The sequence below is a fragment of the Tympanuchus pallidicinctus genome, unplaced genomic scaffold, assembly GCF_026119805.1.
Source record: "Tympanuchus pallidicinctus isolate F22 unplaced genomic scaffold, pur_lepc_1.0 scaffold1, whole genome shotgun sequence".
Lineage (NCBI taxonomy): Eukaryota > Metazoa > Chordata > Aves > Galliformes > Phasianidae > Tympanuchus > Tympanuchus pallidicinctus.
The window spans coordinates 79,397,851-79,416,092 of NW_026294618.1; the positions used below are offsets into that span (position 1 = coordinate 79,397,851).

Genomic DNA, 18,242 nt, shown 5'->3' on the forward strand with positions numbered 1-18,242 from the left:
GGGTGGTTTGTGTGCTTTGCACTGGGTTGAACCGCAAAGGCACGAAGAGATTTCTTCTGCAAGATGTGCAGCTGCAGGCTATGGCACCAGGTATGTGTGAAAAGGAAGATAACTCAGATCTACCTTTAGCAGAGTCCTTGCAAAGGCTGGCACAGCTCTGGAGGGCTGCTGTGGCTTAGCTTTCCTTGTCAGCTTTATTTTGTTCTCCTCCTAAAGGACTGCTGCAAGGCTTAATGAAGAGTCTTCCGTCTCTTGCCTGCACAAAAGCTCATTCAAGGAATGATGTTTGCTACACACTTGCATTTTACCCCGATTTACTGGCCACAATAAAAGGTAGTCTTCATCCATCACTTCTCTAAATACTCCCTTGATATCCAGCCAGAAAAGGATGAGAAATCCATACAGGAAGGCTTCTCATCTGCTTATTGCAGACAAGAATGATGCAATGAGCGTTTCTGGTTGTCCCCATTTTTGCAGGGTTAGGAGCCTTTGACCACCTTGAGCTTGGAAATTTCTGGAGAAGGTACTTGGTATTAAGGTAATGGCAGCTCCTATGAGCTTAAAGAGGTGAAAGTCTGACTGCCTAACCTTATGTCTCCCGAAGATGGAGAACAACCAATCCTGTTCCATTTTTAGGGACATTACATATCTGAATGTTGTTACAATTTCCCTTTCCTTTTCTCCTCTGCAGACTAAACAAATATAGTTCTTTCAACCTTTACTCATAGGTCATGGTTTCTAGGCTGCTTACACAGACTCTAAGAAGTTTAAACCTCTCTCGAACTGCATTGCCAAAAACTGGAGACAACTAGAAATCACAAGGCTTTCTTACTGCTGCATGAAATCAAATGGTTGCAGCATACATTGGTATATGTGGCCCTTTTGTTTACATGCCCCAGGAGAGGCATTTGTTTTCACATCTGTGTGCTGCGAAATCAGTAACGACACCCACCACCGCAGTGACACCCATGTCCTTTTCTGAAGGCCTTGTTGCCCCCTGGATATGCACACAGTGGGTTATCCTTCTAAATGCTGGGGTTTGCATTTGATCTCACTGAATTGCATCCTGTTTATATCCATTCCATCAGCGTCACAATCTCCTTGAACTCCCATCCTGATCTCTAAAGGGCCTGCAGCTGCCACTTGGCCAATCATTGGCAACAAATGTAATGCACCTCTTCCAACTCAGCACCCAGGCAGGCCAGACAGGCAGCTCACCATATGAGTGCCAGGACATGACAGCTCATCCCCTAAGCCCCAAAACCCTGTTGTTTGAGGCGGTTAGGCTGCTGACAATCTGCACTGGCTATTACTTCTCACCTTGCTGTCTTGGTCAGTCCTACAAAGAGCTTGCCTCCTCCAGAGACCAGCATGTCCACAGTCAACTAGTTGCATTTCCACTCCTTTGAGGCCAGGTACTATCTATCTGTCTTTTCTTCCTAGGCATCTGGAACCTTCATGCCTTCTTCCTTAGGTGATTACAATCGTGCTGGAGATGGTTTCAACCAGGATTTCGGCAGGGCCAGCTGACAGAGAAGCCTCACACGAGGTCAGCAGCGAGAGGATGAGGGGGGCCACGTTTCTGCACTGACTGGGGGACACACAGCCTCTGCTCCCTTAAGGGAGCACACAGATGCCGATCCAGCATCTCCCACGACACACAGAGGGTACGTGAGCCTTCAGACAGCATCCCACAGCATCTGGCCTGTTTACATTGCAGGGAGTTTTTGTTAACATCAGGAGTTTGGCCAACGAAGGGAAATTTTACAATTGCTTCACTGAGCTCTGTTGATTCAAAAGGAAGAGTTAGCTTCAAAGCAGAGCAGCCTCCACGTAGCCAGGCTCACGTAGCCTGGCCAGCTGCACAATGAAGCATTTGAGTGGAGGGTCTGCAGGCTGCTGGATGGATGCACAGCTTTCACACAGGGCATGGAGCAATCTCACTAGGCAGCTGGCAGCCAGGGAACTGGGGAGCACCCTGGGAACAGGGCAGGCAGTGGGGGAACAAAGGCTAGGGCATGAGGCAGGGCTGGGGTGCTTGGTGACACCCCCTCCACCAGGAAGGAGCTGGCAGCCACCCTGGGCACCCGGAAAGGAGCAGGGGACCAGCAGGCCACCGAGTTCCCAGGCCCCTGGGGGATGCACAAAGTGCAGTGCTGCGCATCAGTGAAGGGGGCTGCCTTGGTCTCCCCTCCCAGGGCTGTTTTCTATTTCTTTTCCCAGACAGGAGAGGCCCAACTCCTCAGTGAACCCTTTTGCCTTGTCCTTACCTCTAGCCATGAATGAATTTATTCTTTGCTCCGCTTTTTGGTCCAGCAGTTTTCCCAGCCGAGTGGTGAGAGGGGGAGGCGTGACGCCCTCTGCTCGCTTGCATCTCCCCTGCCTGCCACAGAGCCAGGCAGCCCTGCACACCATTAATTACAGGGGACGGAAATGCCCCGTGCCCGATATCCGGTGTGGCTGAGTGATGACAGCCCGCTAATCATTTCCAGGATTTGTGATTGGAGTTAAAGGGCTTGGTGCTCCCTCAGCAAGTGTGGGCAGACAGCTGGGGGAAGGGAGCAGCCCCTGCTTGGGAAGGGCAGCGATGAAGTTGCATTGAGTATCGCTGTGCCTCTGGGGTGATTCAAGCACCGGCCAGATAAGAGATGATTTATGAGCCTATGGGACCTGTACCCATGTCCCAAAGGAGAAGTCCCAACAGCGAGCAGTTACAGCTTTGCCAGATGCAGACCTTCCTCCTCATGTTCCCAATCACCTCCATCACGACATGGTCCCTCACCGCCTCATAGTGCTCCTGTGGGTGCTCCTGTGTGATGGCAGATCCTGCCAGGGAGAAGCTTCCTATACAACTCTCCTCACTGCACTACCAAAACCCAGGAGTTCTGCTTGCAGGAGCAGCACTTAGTTAGAAATGGCTCCACCAGGTTTGTCCAGAGGTGCAAGACGCTGAAGGCAGCAAAGCTGTTCATTGTTTCTCTTGTCACTGAGAGACTGACAAGAGAAACAAGCCTGTGCTGGTTGACTTGTCTCACTAGTCTGGAGCCTCTTGGCCAAGAGCAGCTTTAGGAGGGCCCCTGACCTGCTGCCATTTCTGTGTGCAGATCACAGCTGTTGGCTTCCACGGCCCCGTTGGATCTTCTCAAGTCTTTGCCTGAATCAGTCATAGAATCACTGATGTCTCACCATGCCTACTGACCATGTCTCTCAGTTCCACATCCACATGGTTCTTGAACACCTCCAGGAATGATGGCTCCACCATGGTGGAGCTACACATCCAGGCTATGAGGCAGGAAAGGAGCCTGTAATTGGCTGCCATGGTCTTCCCGTGCATCTCCACCCTGTTCCCAGCTAAGATCTTCTGAAGGGAGGCTTGGGGCAAAGTGCTGTGGAAATGGGCTGGAGAGTGTTGTGAAAAGGGGAGCCAGCAAGAGGGTGGGATGCCTGGAGGGCTGCAAAGAGGATTTTAAAGAGTTGTGTGAAAGAAAGAATAGATTGGGCCATTCATTGGAAGTTAATGAGCTGTCTGTGGGACATGAACAGGACAGACTGGGATCCTTGGGAGCCTCCTAGGGCTCAACAGCCAACTTCTGACAGAGGGTCGTCATTGTAAGAAATCCCTTGTGTCATTGCTACACAAGGAGCTTTGGTGCCAAATCCATATATTTGGGGATAATCCTCATTTCTTGATTTTCCAGATAAGATTTTTATGAAGATTACTTGTTGCCGATTTAAAACCATACCACGACGTGACTTGTTTTCAACTCTCAGGTGGCTATATTTTTCTGACTGACATGAGCAGGGCCAGGACATGGGTAGATGTGGCAGCGTGGGACACAATTAGTGGGCATGGTAGTGATGGGTTGATGTTTGGACTATATGATGTTAGTGGTCTTTCCAAACTTAATAATTAACTTAATGATTCTTTGACATCCTTCAGAGGTCACCAGTGCAGGAAAGTCTTTCCTTACTTAGCTGCCAGACGCAGAGTCTACAGTCTTTTTCAGCCCCCCAGCTGCTCCAGCAGAGTCAGGAGGATGTTTGCAGAGAGCCTGGGATGAAATCCTCAACTCTGAGGTCTCCTCTCCCTCCTCACAGCCTCAAAGAGGAGCCCGGTGCCCAGCTAGGAGCACTACAAGCACATCACTGTTTGATGTGAAATCTCCACCCTAAGCCCAGGGCTCGAGATAGATACAATTAACAGATTTGATGAAATAGCTCAGATAAAAGAAGGTGCCTGTTGAGTGCTGTACCAAGCCCTGCCCAAAGCTCTTCACATTTTGAAGAGCAAACATGCAATCGGGAGTGGGAATTAATTACCAGGGCCGGTTTATCACGGCCCTCCCTCCGTGCCTCTCACAGAGGCTCACACCCCATCTCAGTGCCAGGCTGCACGTACGGCAGCAGTGCTCTGACTAAGCCTCGCCCAGGGCTCACAGGCAGCACAGTCCCATCCCTATGGCCCAGCACCTCCTGCTTTCAGGCAGGAGCGTCCAGTCGCCACTCACGCATCTTCCTACAATGCTGGAACTGCTCCCAAGATAGTGCCACTTTCCTCCAGGTGACTCCTGCGGATGTAGCTTGCTGACTAACTGGGGAATGGCCAGGGAACTGAGAAGAGCTGGGGGATGCCCAGGTGCTGATTTGCTTCCAGGAGCAGGACAGCAGCTACTGAGCATGCAGACAATGTGGGCAGCGTGCTGGAGGAGCCAGGCCCAAACTGACAGCAGAGCTGTGATGCAGGTACCAAAATAGGACTGTGCACCTGCAGCTGTGGGTGGTGAGGGGTGGGGGACCCCAGCCCAGCCTTCCCAGCGTCCCTCCTGCATGGCGTGGGTGGGCAGCATGTGGCCCTGTCTCCTGGGCCCTCCCCTGGCTCCTGATGGGCTGCATCTCCCATCACCCCACAGTGGCCTCTTCCGCCATTGGTCCCCAAGAGCTGAGTCCATCAATGGTGTTCAGATCAGCCCGTCCCAAGTTGTTGGAGCAGTTCTGCATCTGCATGTCTGAACCATTCAAGTCTCTGTGGCAGAGACACTGTGTATGACTGCTGCTTATGTCTTTCTTTTGTGCTGGATCGTGGTTCGAATACATGGCACCTCGACTCAGAAATGGCCATGCCAGGGCTGCAGCTTGCAGAAAATGGTTTGGGTCTTAAGGAGAACTTGGAGAGTATTCAGATTTTGGGAGATAAGAGAGCGGACTTGAATGGAAAATATGCCAAGGAAGAAAGAAACCTTCTAATAAGCTCAGGGAGTGGGGTTTGTGGGAGGACACTGCTTTGCAGGGAGCATACTGTGAGGGATGGCAAAGCACAAAGTCTGCACACACACAGCGATCCCTGTGTGCAACGTGCTGTTGGAGCAGTGGCAGGGAAGAGATTCCAACATGACTCAGATGCACACTTACTGAGAGGAAGGAAAAGGTCCAGAAGACAAACAGCAGGCAGTCAGGTGGAGAGCCTCCTCCCCAAAGCACTGATTCAACCCTCACGTACTGCAGGCTCCTGAAAGCAGGACCGCTGCAGCAGGAGGAAGGCATCCACTTCACCTGTCCAGCTCACATCAACAGGAACGAGGGAGTCCTCGGTATGCAGGCTCATACACTACAGCAACAGCCCAGCATGGAGGTGAGCTGGTGAGCTGCCAGCTGCAAAACTTACCCTTCTCCCCACACCATTTAAGATTCATGGTACATTACTTTACTCCTCAAGTGCACGGCAGAGTGCTGGTGAAGAGGATGGGCTCTCACAGGATGTTTGTTCTAGAGAGCATATGTGCTGTCCTGAAATGGCACAGCATGCTGTGAAGGGCTCTCTCTACCACTCCTGAAGGATGTACTCAACCTGGCACTAAATCTGGCAGGCCCCAGTGCCAAGGGCAACGAAATTCTTGTCCCACAGGCTTCCGTATGAGTTGCTTACTCCCAGCATGGGGCCTGGGCCATGTCCTTGTGGTGTCCTACTGTCGGCACCAGTAGCTCCTAGGTGCCTATATACTAGTTGTAGACACCCACCTAGCTGCCATCCTCCTCCAGAGAAAAGTCTCACATACATACACAGTGGCTCTGCCACTGGCGCCTTGCACAGCCCCTGGCCCCTCCATGCTGCTTTGCTGCCTTCCCTTGTCTCGGTTCAGAGGCAGCGCAGCTGTGCTGCAGGGGACCTCCCCTATGAAGACAGGCTGAGGGAGATGGGCTTGTTGAGCCTGGAGAAAAGAAGGCTGCAGGGTGACCTAATTGCAGTCTTTCAGTACCTAAAGGGAGCCTAAAAAAAGGAGGGAAATCAACTCTTTGGAAGGATAGATAACAGCAGGACAAGGAGAAATGGTTTTAAGTTGAGGGAGGGAAGATTTATGTTGGATGTCAGGGGAAGTTCTTTACTATGAGAGTGGTGAGGTGCTGGAACAGGCTGCCCAGAGAGGTTGTGGATGCCCTGTCCCTGGAGGTGTTCAAGGCCAGGTCGGATAGGGCCCTGGGCAGCCTGGTCTAGTATTGAATGTGGAAGTTGGTGGCCCTGCCTGTGGTGGGGGGCTGGAGATTCATGATCCTTGAGGTCCGTTCCAACCCAGGCCATTCTGTGATTCTGTGATCCAGTTCTCTCCCTGGGGACAAGGACTCTCAATGGCAGCAGTCCCCACAATCTAGCTCACAAGCCCTGGTGCCAACCTTGCTGCCAGCCTCTATTCACTGTCCTTTCTGGATCCCTGGCATCTTCTTAGAATCATAGAAAAGTAGAATCATTACAGTTGTAAGAGATCTCTAAGCTCATTTACTGTAACCACCAATCCACCCCACCATGCCTACTGACCATGTCCCTCAGTGCTACATCCACACAGTTCTGAACACCTCCAGGGACGGTGACCCCACCACTTCCTTGGGTAACCTGTTCCAATACCTCACCACTCTTCCTGAGAAGAATTATATATTTCCTAACATTCAACCTGAACCTCCCCTGTCCATGTAAGAGCAGACAATGCCAAGCGCTGGGTATTCAGAGATGTTCTCATCCCAGCCAAAAGAAGGTTCCCTTGGCCATCCCAGTCTCTCCAGCTGATGGGCAGATCACATATCAATACATGCAGTGTAGCTGTGTTCTGGCCCCAAACCATTCACAGGATAAGCAAAGGGCTCTTCTTCAGTATTTGCTGAATTATTTCACCTTCCTTGCTTACTGTTAGAATCGTAGCACCATTGAGTGGCTTGGGGGACCTCCAAGATCATCCAGTTCCAACCCCCAAAAATGGGCAGGGTGGCCACCCATTAAATAGCAATGTTCCATTGGAAATGTGAAGAAAGAAGTATCCCTGTGCTTCCTCTCTGAGCAAACACCCTGGGGACACCAACCAGATGGGAAGGGAGAAACACTGGGGCCTCCCAGCTGTCATACTATCACCAGCCTCTCACTGCCATGGGTGCAGCTCCGCCTCCCCCAGCTCCATCCTTCTGCCATGCACTGCTCCCACTGGGAGAGAAGCAGCACAAGGGATCTCCAAAGGCCCCATCCTTCCTCCTGCTCCCCCCTATCCCCTCCAATTCTCCCTACTCCCTCCCTTCCTGCCCCTGCTGTGTCAGCCCGGCCCTGCTCACTCCCTGATTAAGTCATTTCCTGACATTCAGCACCGTGCAGGATGACCAGGAGCAGATGTACACAAGCAGAGAAGAGTGGGAGCCCTAACGCTGTGTCCAATGGCATGCTGACAGCCTGTTGGGTGAGGGAAGGGGGAAAAAATACAGAAGGAGGAGAAAAAAAAAAAACCCACAAACAGCTCAATACTTTCCATGTGCCACCACTAAGGAGGAAATCGCCTCCATTTGCTACGTGCAAAGTTTGGTGTCTGCACAGCGGGCCGGGAAGAGAAGGGAGCCTGTTTCCCAGGTGGGGAGGAGGGGCTGCTGGCAGCGGCAGCGTGCGGAGGGAAGGCCCCCACACACCCACACGGGACAAGATGGGACAGGGCAGTGGGAGGGGGCCAGAGGGAGCTGCAGGTGGCAGGGGAAATAGCGACAGCGGGAGGCTGTCTTGGCACAGTGCCGGGCTGGATACTGCCTGGGCTTCCTGCTGCCAGGCTGCCAAGGAGAGAGGCATCTGTGCACCAGGGACTGGGCCTTGGGCTCCTCATCCACATTGCTTTTCCTTCCTGAGACTGAGAGCCAGCTGTGCCCCCTTGTTCTACAGGGGCACCACGGCTCTCCTGCCCCTCCAAACAGGGGCAGGAGCCTCTGGTAACATGCAGCATCCTTTTCCCCTTCCCAGCCCCATCATGAACATCAGCGTGGATGGTGAGGACAGCCTCGTGCCAGGAGGTGCCACCAAGTTGTCTCCTTTACCCAGGCGGGTCCCCAATTAGAGCAGCACTGCCAGAACCACCCCCGGCCTCTGCAGCACGGGGAAAGTCCGTGGACTGTGCACCAGGTTGAGTTGGTGGCAAGAAGCACACCTGGGGACAAGGGGTCCTTCTTGCATGGGCACCTCTGAGCAATAAGGAAGTGGTGGAAAAATGCCTTTGCCTGCAGTGCACTCGTAGGTTGTAAGGTTATAAACATAAAGTCCTCCTGATCCTGCTCCAGGCTGGCTAAACACTAGCGCAGGCTCCTCCCAAGTGCTTTTCCCATCGTATCCGTGTGCTCCCACCTGCTCAGGAAGCTCCAGCCCATCCAGTCCCCCCTGGGAAATCACTGCTCTGTCCTGGCCTAATTGTGTCTCCAGGGCCCTGCCTGATCTTATATGAACAGATGTCCTGCAGGTGGGTGCCCTCAGAGCCCGCAGTCACACACCCACACCAGATAGAGCAAAGCGGGGCTCTGGGCTGCTGCTGCTGGGAAAAAGGCAGGATGAGTACGGCCAGGCAGCAGGAAATCATAGCAGCCCCTTGAAGAGAGACCACTTGGGAAAGCCCTCAGTGGGGGACAACACTCTGAAGGCTGTGGGGTCTTGAACCATTGACCATAAGTTGCAGAGAAGCAAGGTGGTGTGCAGTACATCCCATGCTGCTTGGGCTGGTCCAAAAGCCAGAACACCTGGTTCTACTCATTCCTGCAAGGCCCCATGCAGAGGATGTCACCCCATTGCAGATTTTTTGGGATGCGCTGGGATGGAGGCCATTTGATAAAGTTCTCTGTGATACAGAGAGGAAAGCTGTGGACTGACAGTGCCACATCCCCAGAAACGCAGTGGAGAGAACGATGGGATTCAAGCTCATAAATGGCTCCTGATACGTCTCTTCCGGGGGCTCTGTAGTCTATGGGACACTTCAGGAACCAGGAACCATGACAGCCCATTCCTAACCTTTTGCAAAGGGAGCAGATGGGGAGCAAAACTTACCTCCAAACACCTCCTGATTCTGGGATATCTCACTCTTCCCCTGCAAGGTGCCATGGTGTGAGCCCACTGAAGATGGTCCCATTCATCTGTGTGCAGGGAAGGTGTCCTCCCTCACCACATGGAGAGAGCAGAAGCAGCCCTAGAAGTGGCCAAATGAAGTGGGAATCACCCAGAGAAGCTAGCAGTCCTGTGCCAAGTAGAGGGGCTTCTAGCAGGGACCCCCATTCATCTTCGGGAAGGTGTGGGGAGGTGACATCTTCTGCTTGCTGTTAGTGGAGGTGTGGTGGGGACAACAGCACACCACATGCCTGGGGGATCAACAGCTTTGCAAGCAGACATCCTCTTCTATGGGACATCTCTCACTCTGCTGGTTTATTAATTTATTTTTCATTTTCCCTCCCTCCTCCTTGTCCTCCTCCTCTTCTCCCCTCATCCATGGACAAGGCTCTCAGAGCTCGAAGAGAGGCAAAAACCAGCACAGCTGCAAAGGCAATCAGCCGCGAGCTGGCAGGCAAGCACACACAGCTGGGAGAGAGAGCACGCTCTCACACACACAAAGCAGCACCAAATGGAGCACGTGGATGGCAGCCAGCAGAGCCTGGTGACTCACACACGCCGGTCTCCCTCAGCTTATGGCCGGGAAACATCAGCAGATGACTGAGGAGGCTCTGCATTGAGCACAGACTGGCCACCACAGCCAAGGATGGGCAATGGCTCCCATCTTCAGAGGCTGACACATCTTGGTGGCACCACGTTAATTTCTGTGAGTCTGCCCCTGCTCTTGGGGTGTCCTCTGCCCTCCCAAAAGCACCTCAAAGCCACAGCAGGTCATGAACTGTCTGCCTGACTCTCCTTGCCACTGACTGAACTTCTAACATCCAGAGCATGATAATGCTGAAGAGAGAGGTGCAGGGGACTCTGTGCTGATGTCCATACTCATCTCTCATTGCACGGTGCTGCACCAGGGCAGCGTTCTAACCAGGGACTTGAGGTTCCTTCCATCCTCTTTAGCTTTAGCCTCCACCCCAGCAAAAAAGCCACTCACCATCTAGTCCTCCTCTTCCAGCACATCTGCATTTCCCAGTACATCACTCTGTGCCGCCTGGCTCCCTGCTCTCCTCCCTCCTCTCCCAGCCATGAGGACCATGTATGCATCCCAAGGTCCATATGTTCCACTCAGTTTTTCTTCACAGTCCAAGTGCTGGTTTTCAGCTGATTTCCACTTGGCCATACTTTACTATCTTTAACAGAGCTTTGTCTCGTTTGTTGGCTTCCTAGCGCTAACTATCTACACAAATATAGATGTAAAATATATAATTTCAGCCAAAGTGATTCATCCGTTTCCAAGAACATTGTCAGAGAGAAATACTTTGGTTTCTCTTGCTTTTGTTACAGGGAAATCTGATGACCTTTCTTTTGAAGAGATCCCAACGTGGCATGTTTCTGGCACACAGACCTGAAGTTTGGCAAAAGGAGGAGCAGGGAAGGCCTTTGGTTGAGTCCAGACTCACCCTTTGCTGTTGCTGAATCGGCCAAGCCTTTGAAATAATCCCTTTCACATGTACTGTCCTGAGAGCACTCCCCAGCTCAATGCCCTGACATTTCCCCACCCGGGTGCTAAGCAGCATTGCCAGGGCAGAGATGTGGATCTCTGTGCCCCAGTCCAGCCTTTCCTGGCATCCATGTGCTCCCTTGTGCCAGCCTGGTAGCTGAACATCATCAGCATGGAGTGAGGGCAAGACCAGGAGGTCCTGGGCAACATCACAGGCAGAGGTGACAGCCAAAAGGTGCACAGGAGCATCAGGGCTTACACCTGGGGGCGTCAGGATGAGCTCACATCTGCAAATACAGATTTGCAGACCTGATATGAGGCACAGGAGGAAATCTGCATATCACAGATATATTACTAAGAGGGCTTGTCTTAGCAGGAGGTGAGTGAGTCCTGCATGGAGCAGACAGTGCCCTGCCCTGCCCCCAGACATGTGGAAGGGGAGACCTGCTGCTTTTCCCTGGGAAACGCATCTCCTCTTCCCCAACCCATGCAAATCCAAGAGTTAGCATCCAGGCTTTGTCAGTGCCACAGGGGGGCTTGCCCATCTTCCAGCTGGGTGCCAGCAGATGACTCATCTGCTGTGGGAACGAGGCAGCATGAAGCACAGAAGAATGGAGCTGCAGTGGTCCATTCTGCTCCCGAGTGTGCTGTTCTGCTGGGGGGTGTCTTGTAGCAGGGACATGGGGACAGCCCTGGCACACTGCAGGACTGCCTGCAGAGGAGCACAGGTGTTCTGAAATTTTGAGAAGAAGCACAGCTCCAGTAGATTTGCAGCAGCTCATCATTGCATTCCGTTTGGCCAGGATGGATGGATAGGACACAGGTTCCCTGGGTAGCAGGGTTCCCACACAGCAGGCCAAGCACTTGGTGCCAGGTATGTGCATGCAGAGCCAGACTGCCTGCTTGGGGACAGCAGGGCCTGGCCTAGGGGAAGAAATGAAGAAAGCCTCTGCTGTCAGTTGCAGATTTTACAACCCTCTGTGAATGTCCCCCATCCCCAAAGTTCCCATGGTGACCATCCTGACAGAAGCCCTGCTGGCTTCTTGCCATTTTGGATGAGCTGGAGTGCAGGCGAGTATGTCCCATTCAACGCCCTATGGGACGTGAAAGAGCTCAGCACCTGGGGACCAGCAGGGGCACCTCATGCAGCACCCTCTGGCTAGGCTGCAGTGGATGAACCAAAAATGCCCATGCATAAAAACAGACGTTGCTTTTGGTCTTGCTTGCTGCTTGCTGGTGTCATCATAGAATCATAGAATGTTTTGAGCTGGAAAGGACCCATCTGGTCCAACTCCCCTGCAGTGAACAGGCACCTACAGCTCCATCAGGTGCTCAGAGCCCCATCCAGCCTGACCTTGAGTGTCTCCAGGGATGGGGTATCCACCACCTCTCTGGGCAATCTGTGCCAGTGCCTCATCACCCTTATCGTGAACAAGAATCGTTACAACAGAGGGAGGCCGCTGAAGCAAACGGAAGGGGCTAAGGATGTGAAAAATGTTCCCTTCTCAAACCTGCCATCAGCCAACTGAAAACCTTTTTATTTGCACTGGGAGCCGATGCCAAGTCTCTGTCTGAGACTGGGTTCAAACGCTCCAGCTATATAATCCTTCCAGTCTGGGCTCATAATGGAAACGCCAGCAGACCGTTAAGCACCACGGTGCTGCCAGGTTCTGCTATAATTAAACACACACAGGAAAGGTATAAATAACCAGGTTCAGTGGGGGGGCTGCGGCTGAACGATGCACAGGAGCCAACGCTACTCTGGGCCAGCTGTGCTCTGCAATGTGGTCAGATGGCCACGAGCGGCCTAAAGGCAGCCAATGCTCTGGGACCCCCATGTCCAGCAGTGCACACTGCAGGATGCTCCCTCTCTCTGCAAGAACAGCTACACGCACCTCTCCCTGCTGGCTCTCTTCCTAGGACTCCCGGCTCAGTTTCTCTGAGTCTCCTGGGCCAATTCTTCTACATGTGTAGGAGCATCCGGGGAGCTCTGGTAAATAGCACAATAAATATTTGTTTTCAATAGCCCCGCCGCAACAGACAATGAGGCGGCCGCCACAAGCAGACACGCAGGATGATAGGGCCACGCATGTGGCCCCAAACCACTGCAGCCTGCGTCTGAAACCCAAGCCTCGCCTTTCTATTTGAAGACATAAATCCAGCAGGATTAACATGAAAAAGACCCCCCTCAACTGCAACCAGGCGCACGCATGCTCCGGCACACACATACATTTGTGTATGCTCATATATTTCCCCAACCACAGTCACCAAGCATCAAATCTGGCACTTTCCAAAAAAAGACAAAGCTGCTCCCAGCCTGCACACGGGCTCTGACCTCAGCCTGCGCCTCCCAGCTGAACTAGCAGTGCTCCCAGCCCCCAGAACATGGAGGCAGCGCCGCATGGAAATGTGAGGGAGACGTAATTCCAGAGGATGTGAATGGCTAATTCTGTACATTCAAATGAAACAGAGGGGAAATATACTGAATGGAGCCCATGTATAAGATCATATGAAATGTAAAAAGCCTTGTTGTTCTGCGCACACACTGCCTCTTCAATCCAGTTCTGCTTAAATGCCCATTCTTTTCGTTTGGCATCTCCTTGTCCCTCTATGGCCGAATCAAAAGAGGAACGAAATAATGACACAAAGATTTTTAAAAACTCAGCTCCAGCTGCAGCAGGGAGAAGCCTGAAGCGAAACGTGAGAGCGTACGGCTCTTTGTTAGGGTTTCCTTGGCTATAGAATATGGTATATGAAATGCCTGGCGTATCCCGTTCAGTCCTATGGAGGGAGAGCTCTTAAGGTGGCTCCCTCGGGTTTGGGGCAGCTGTGGGGAGCCAGCCCTGCATTTGCAGGCAGAGAACGTCCCACCTGCAGGACCCCGCACCCCAGGACTGCTCTGCAGGCAGTGGGTGGTCCGGATGGGATTTTTCTTTCTTTATTGTAGCTGCCGCTTTGCATTGGGAAACCTAACTCAACTCTTCTCATCAGGAGATGGTTCCAATTTATATGGGCTTCTATGAAATAGATGCATTTTTTTTCCATGCACACACAGCTCAAGCACCACCTTCCCCAGCCATGGGCTGAACTCTGCATTTTGGAGCTGGTAGACAGTCAGTGCCCAGATGGCTGCAGTCCCCCAGCGCCACCAACACATCTCTGGCATGTCCCCAACACAGGTGGCAGTGCTGTGGGAGAAGTATCAGCCACCCAGCAGGACCAGCAGCACTGAACCACAGCCACTCAGTGCAGCAGGGAGCCGGTCTGAGCAGCTCTGAGCCATGTTGCTTAACCTAAACAAATGCTCTGTAAACATCAACACTAATTCCTTGTCTATGGACCACAGTGCTTTTTTCTCCAAGGCTCCTCCAGCAGCAATCTGCTGGTGCCCAGTGCATTTTCCACAAGACCCACCTCTGTCACAGCCACTAGTCTTTTCCCTGTAGGACAGGGTCCACTCACAGCCCTTGGGACACACTAGTAAATGGCTCTTCACATGGGTTTCCCCAGGGAAAACCCAGTGATGCTGGGATACTCAAGAGCATCAAGGCATCATAGGCCTAGCAGCCAGCTCTGCCAACTCAACAGGTAACAAAGCCACTGAGCAGTGCTGACAGTCCTCTGCATTGTGCATTAACTTGGGCAGGCTCAGGCCAAGGGGTTCCTGCACATCATGTCTACTCCTGAAGAAGTCTGTCTGCTGGGCTCATGCAGGCACATCAAAAGATGTGTCACTTGCTTGTCCCCAGGGCCGGTGAGGAGCAGCACATTCCTCTGCAGCTGCCGGAGCTGCCTCATGATGCTGGTGTGCATGGCTGGCAGCACGCTCGTGCAGAACAGCGGGGAACAGCCAGGGCAGGCATGTGACACCCTGGCTGCTATTCCTGGTCCAAGGGACTGTCACACAGAACGAGAATCACCCAGCGACAGCACACAAGGCAGGTGAGTCCAGCTGCGGTGACAGCAAATTCCTAATTAGCTCGTTGCATCAGCCCTGTCAACCGTTCACCTTCATTACCCAATGATGTCCTACGTGCTGGGCAGTGCGTGCTCCCAGTTCCCGCTTCCCAAAACCCCTCCATCTCTTCCCCATGCAGGTGCATGACCCGAACGTTCCTGACTGCTTCCCAAGGATGGACTAAGGTCTGGAAGAAGCTGCTCGGTGCCGCTGGAGCAAGGCAAGCTCCCTGTGTGCTGCCAGTGCTCTGTAGAGAGCTCTGAAGGGCAGTACCCCGCAGGCAGGCTTGGCAGGGAGCTCTGTACCTTGGAGCTGTCTTCCCACAGCGGTAGCTGGAGCTGGTTCTGAATACTTAGATGGTTTTAATGTGGAAACAAAAATCCACTAACCGTCAGCTCTCCCCAGCAAGGCACCATCCCAGAGCTCGGCAAACAGAGAGCATGGGAGACCTGCAGCTGCCAAATAGTGGCTCTCACTCGAGCCAGACATACAAGGGGTGCTGCACCCACCTGCTGTTTGATAATACTCATGTTGCCCACACTGCAACCAGAGGATCCCACAGGATTTAGGATGCTGAAGGAGTGTGGAATCCTTCATGGTGACACCTCACAAAGGCAGCAATGCTACACAACTGGTTTGGATAAGAGGCAATGAGAAATCCTGCACCCCACTGCAGAATGTAGGTCAAGCAGGTGGAAATGTGGGAACCCTGGGCAGGAACCAGTACCCAACTGGTGCGGGCAGTATCCCAGGCCTACAGCCACCACAGACAGCCAAGGGCTTGGGCTGCGTTCTGCAGCTTTCCCCCAGCAACTCTGCAGCAGTGGTGCCTGGAGGCAGACTGGCCCTGCGAGGGCAGGAGCCCAGGCCATCCCAAAGGCTCTCTGCAAGATCTTTCCTGTGTCATGGGCTCTGGTCACCTGCACTGCAGGGACACCAGGATGTGTCCCCACCAAGGGCAGGAGAAAAGGGCTGATGGCCGGAGTTTCCTGCCTGCTCTCTGGGCCTTCACCACGGCTCCTGCCCGGTGTCTCTGCACCTCCCAAGCCCTCAGACAGAGCCAGGCAGTCAGGCCGCTCCCCACCGCCGTCCCACCGGGCTGTGCTGGGGCATGGGGCGGGAGGCAGCGGGTGCAGGGCTGCATCTCGGCGAGGACACCTTAACGTGGAGGCCTGCGGCCTGCGGCTGCCTCCTGCTCCTCGCACTCCTCGCTGGGAAGCAGCTGACTCGGGGCGGCTGCCAGCGCTGCTGGCTGCTGGATCCGGCCGCTGCAACGTGCAGTCTGACATGTAAACCCCGGGCAGGCCTATGCTAATGGCTGGGGGAGGGCGCCTGGCTCAGGGGCGAGGGGGAACGGAGGTGGAGGCCGGAGCCCAGCCAGCAAATTCTCCCCCCCCCTCCGCTCCATCACCACCTCCCCGCATCCATCTGCCTCCCCTCCTCCTCCTCCATTCATAAATCCGGGCGGCACTGCCATCTACCGTAGCGTGCAAAGCCGCCCCACCACCTTGCTAGGCCTGCAGGCAGCCTGTAGCCCTTCTGCACACACAAACCTTCATCCCACCGGCACCCTGAGGCCCCCCAGGCCACTTCCTGCACCCTCCAGTGACACAAAGGGGATCCTCTCCCTTAGTGCCGGCTTGGAACCTCCATTCAGCCCCGTGAACCCCAGCAACAAGCAGCTGGCAGCAGCCTCCCACCCCTGGGAAGCCCTCAGCTCTTGTTTCCAAACACCTCCGTACAACCACAGTCCTCAGTTGAGATGGGGAGATAGGGGAGATGAAAGCCCTACATCTCATTAATTAGGGCCCGAGGCTTTCAGACCACATGGTGGCCAGGACAAGGGTGAGAGCCAGCCCTCAGCCATAGGCTCCACTCGGGAGAAACCCTCCTACAGCCAAGCTGCCCCTACAAGAGGTGACCATGGCAGCAGCCGCTTTCCCAGCACAGCAACCCCCTTCCAGCTCCCCACCTAGGGAACTGCTATCCCCAAACACCAAAGGGCAGTGACCCCACTGCCCAGAGGGAAGCCTGCAGGGCTGGGCTCCCGAGCAGCCTCTACTCCCCAGCAGCCCCCAAGCCGATGGAGCTCTTTGTTCCCCAGCACCAGGCCTGAAGCCAGGGGAGAAGGGGCAGGGAGTGGGCATGGAGCAGCCCCACAGGACAGCCCGCATGTGGGACAGAGTGTGCAGCATGCGTGCAGGTGGGAGAGCACGCTGCTGAGGCTGAATGGGGAGCACTGTGTGAACATCTCTGCAGGGAAGGGAAAGAGAAGGAGAGAGGGAGGGAGAGAGGGGAAAAAAAATCCTGTGAGTGCAGCGTTTGCAAAATGAGCTGGCAGTAAATAGCTGGAGGACAGACAGCATCTTGGTACGTGAGGCACAGCACGGAGAGCTGCACCTGAGCAAGGCTGGGCCACAGCTCGCTCCACCATCACACGTCACCTCCTGATGCATCCTCCCAGCCTGCCTCCCTCCCACCACCCCCTCCTCCACCGCAGAAAGGCAGTGGGAAAATGGGTTCCCCTCTGCGCCTGGCACACAGCAGGGAGCAGGAGAGCCATGGCTGGGCTTCACTTGCTGCCTCTGCTTCAGGGCGTAAATGGTAGCACCCTTTTTCCTGCTGGGGACCCTTGTTCCCAGCCTCTCCCCACACCCCACCTCGAGAGCTTCCTCCCTGAGCAATGGCAGCCGTGCTGCCACGCTCCCTGCTTGCCGATGCCGCTTGCTCTTTGTCCCCCTCGCAGGGCAGCGCGCTGCCGAGATTTGCTGAGGACCGACACAACTCATCTCACCCCGTGACAAAACAAACACCAAATCCACAGAGCACCTGCAAAGCGCAGCGCCCTTCCCTGCGTGCCACAGGGACGCTCCGAGTGCCACAGCCGCTCCGAGCTCACAATGGTGACAGCGCGTGCCCAACACCGGGTGGCGGCGGGTCCCGAAAGCCGGCCGTGCCGTCACACGGCCCCGCGCTGGGATCGGGAACACGCGGGACGGCGCCACGGGAGGAGCCACGGCCGCAGCAGCCGTCTCCCGGAGCGGAAAGGGCGGCGTGGGGTGACACCGTGTGGCCGCAACCCGCCTTGCAGGCTGGCGGTGAGCTCGGGGAGGGATGCGGAGGGATTGATGGCCGCCCATGGGTAGCTCTGGGCCCGACGGCTCTGCGAGAGAAGCAGCGGGACGAGGGGCTGCAGCACGGGCACTCTGCTCCCTGGGAACACCGACAGCGCCCTGGAAAGCCAGCGGGAACTGGATTCTCTTATCGAGTGGCAGAGTTCGGCTAGGGATGGCACAGCTGGAGGCAGGGAGCTGCCCACCTGCCCTCAGGAGGCATGCCGAGATGCAGCACAGCAAAGAAAGGGTGGAGAGCAGCTACGTGATGCTGCGCAGGGAGAACTGATCTTATTA

General features: G+C 54.4%; 1 long non-coding RNA gene across 1 annotated transcript; it reads right to left on the reverse strand.

Annotated features, from left to right (window-relative positions):
• Positions 1-8,305: 8,305 nt before the first annotated feature.
• On the reverse strand, positions 8,306-16,038 carry LOC128087155 (uncharacterized). The gene is made up of 2 exons (XR_008209697.1): positions 12,770-16,038; positions 8,306-11,798 (listed from the first exon to the last, which is right to left on the reverse strand). It is a non-coding gene; the product is annotated as an uncharacterized LOC128087155 (long non-coding RNA).
• Between the last annotated feature and the right edge of the window lie 2,204 nt (positions 16,039-18,242).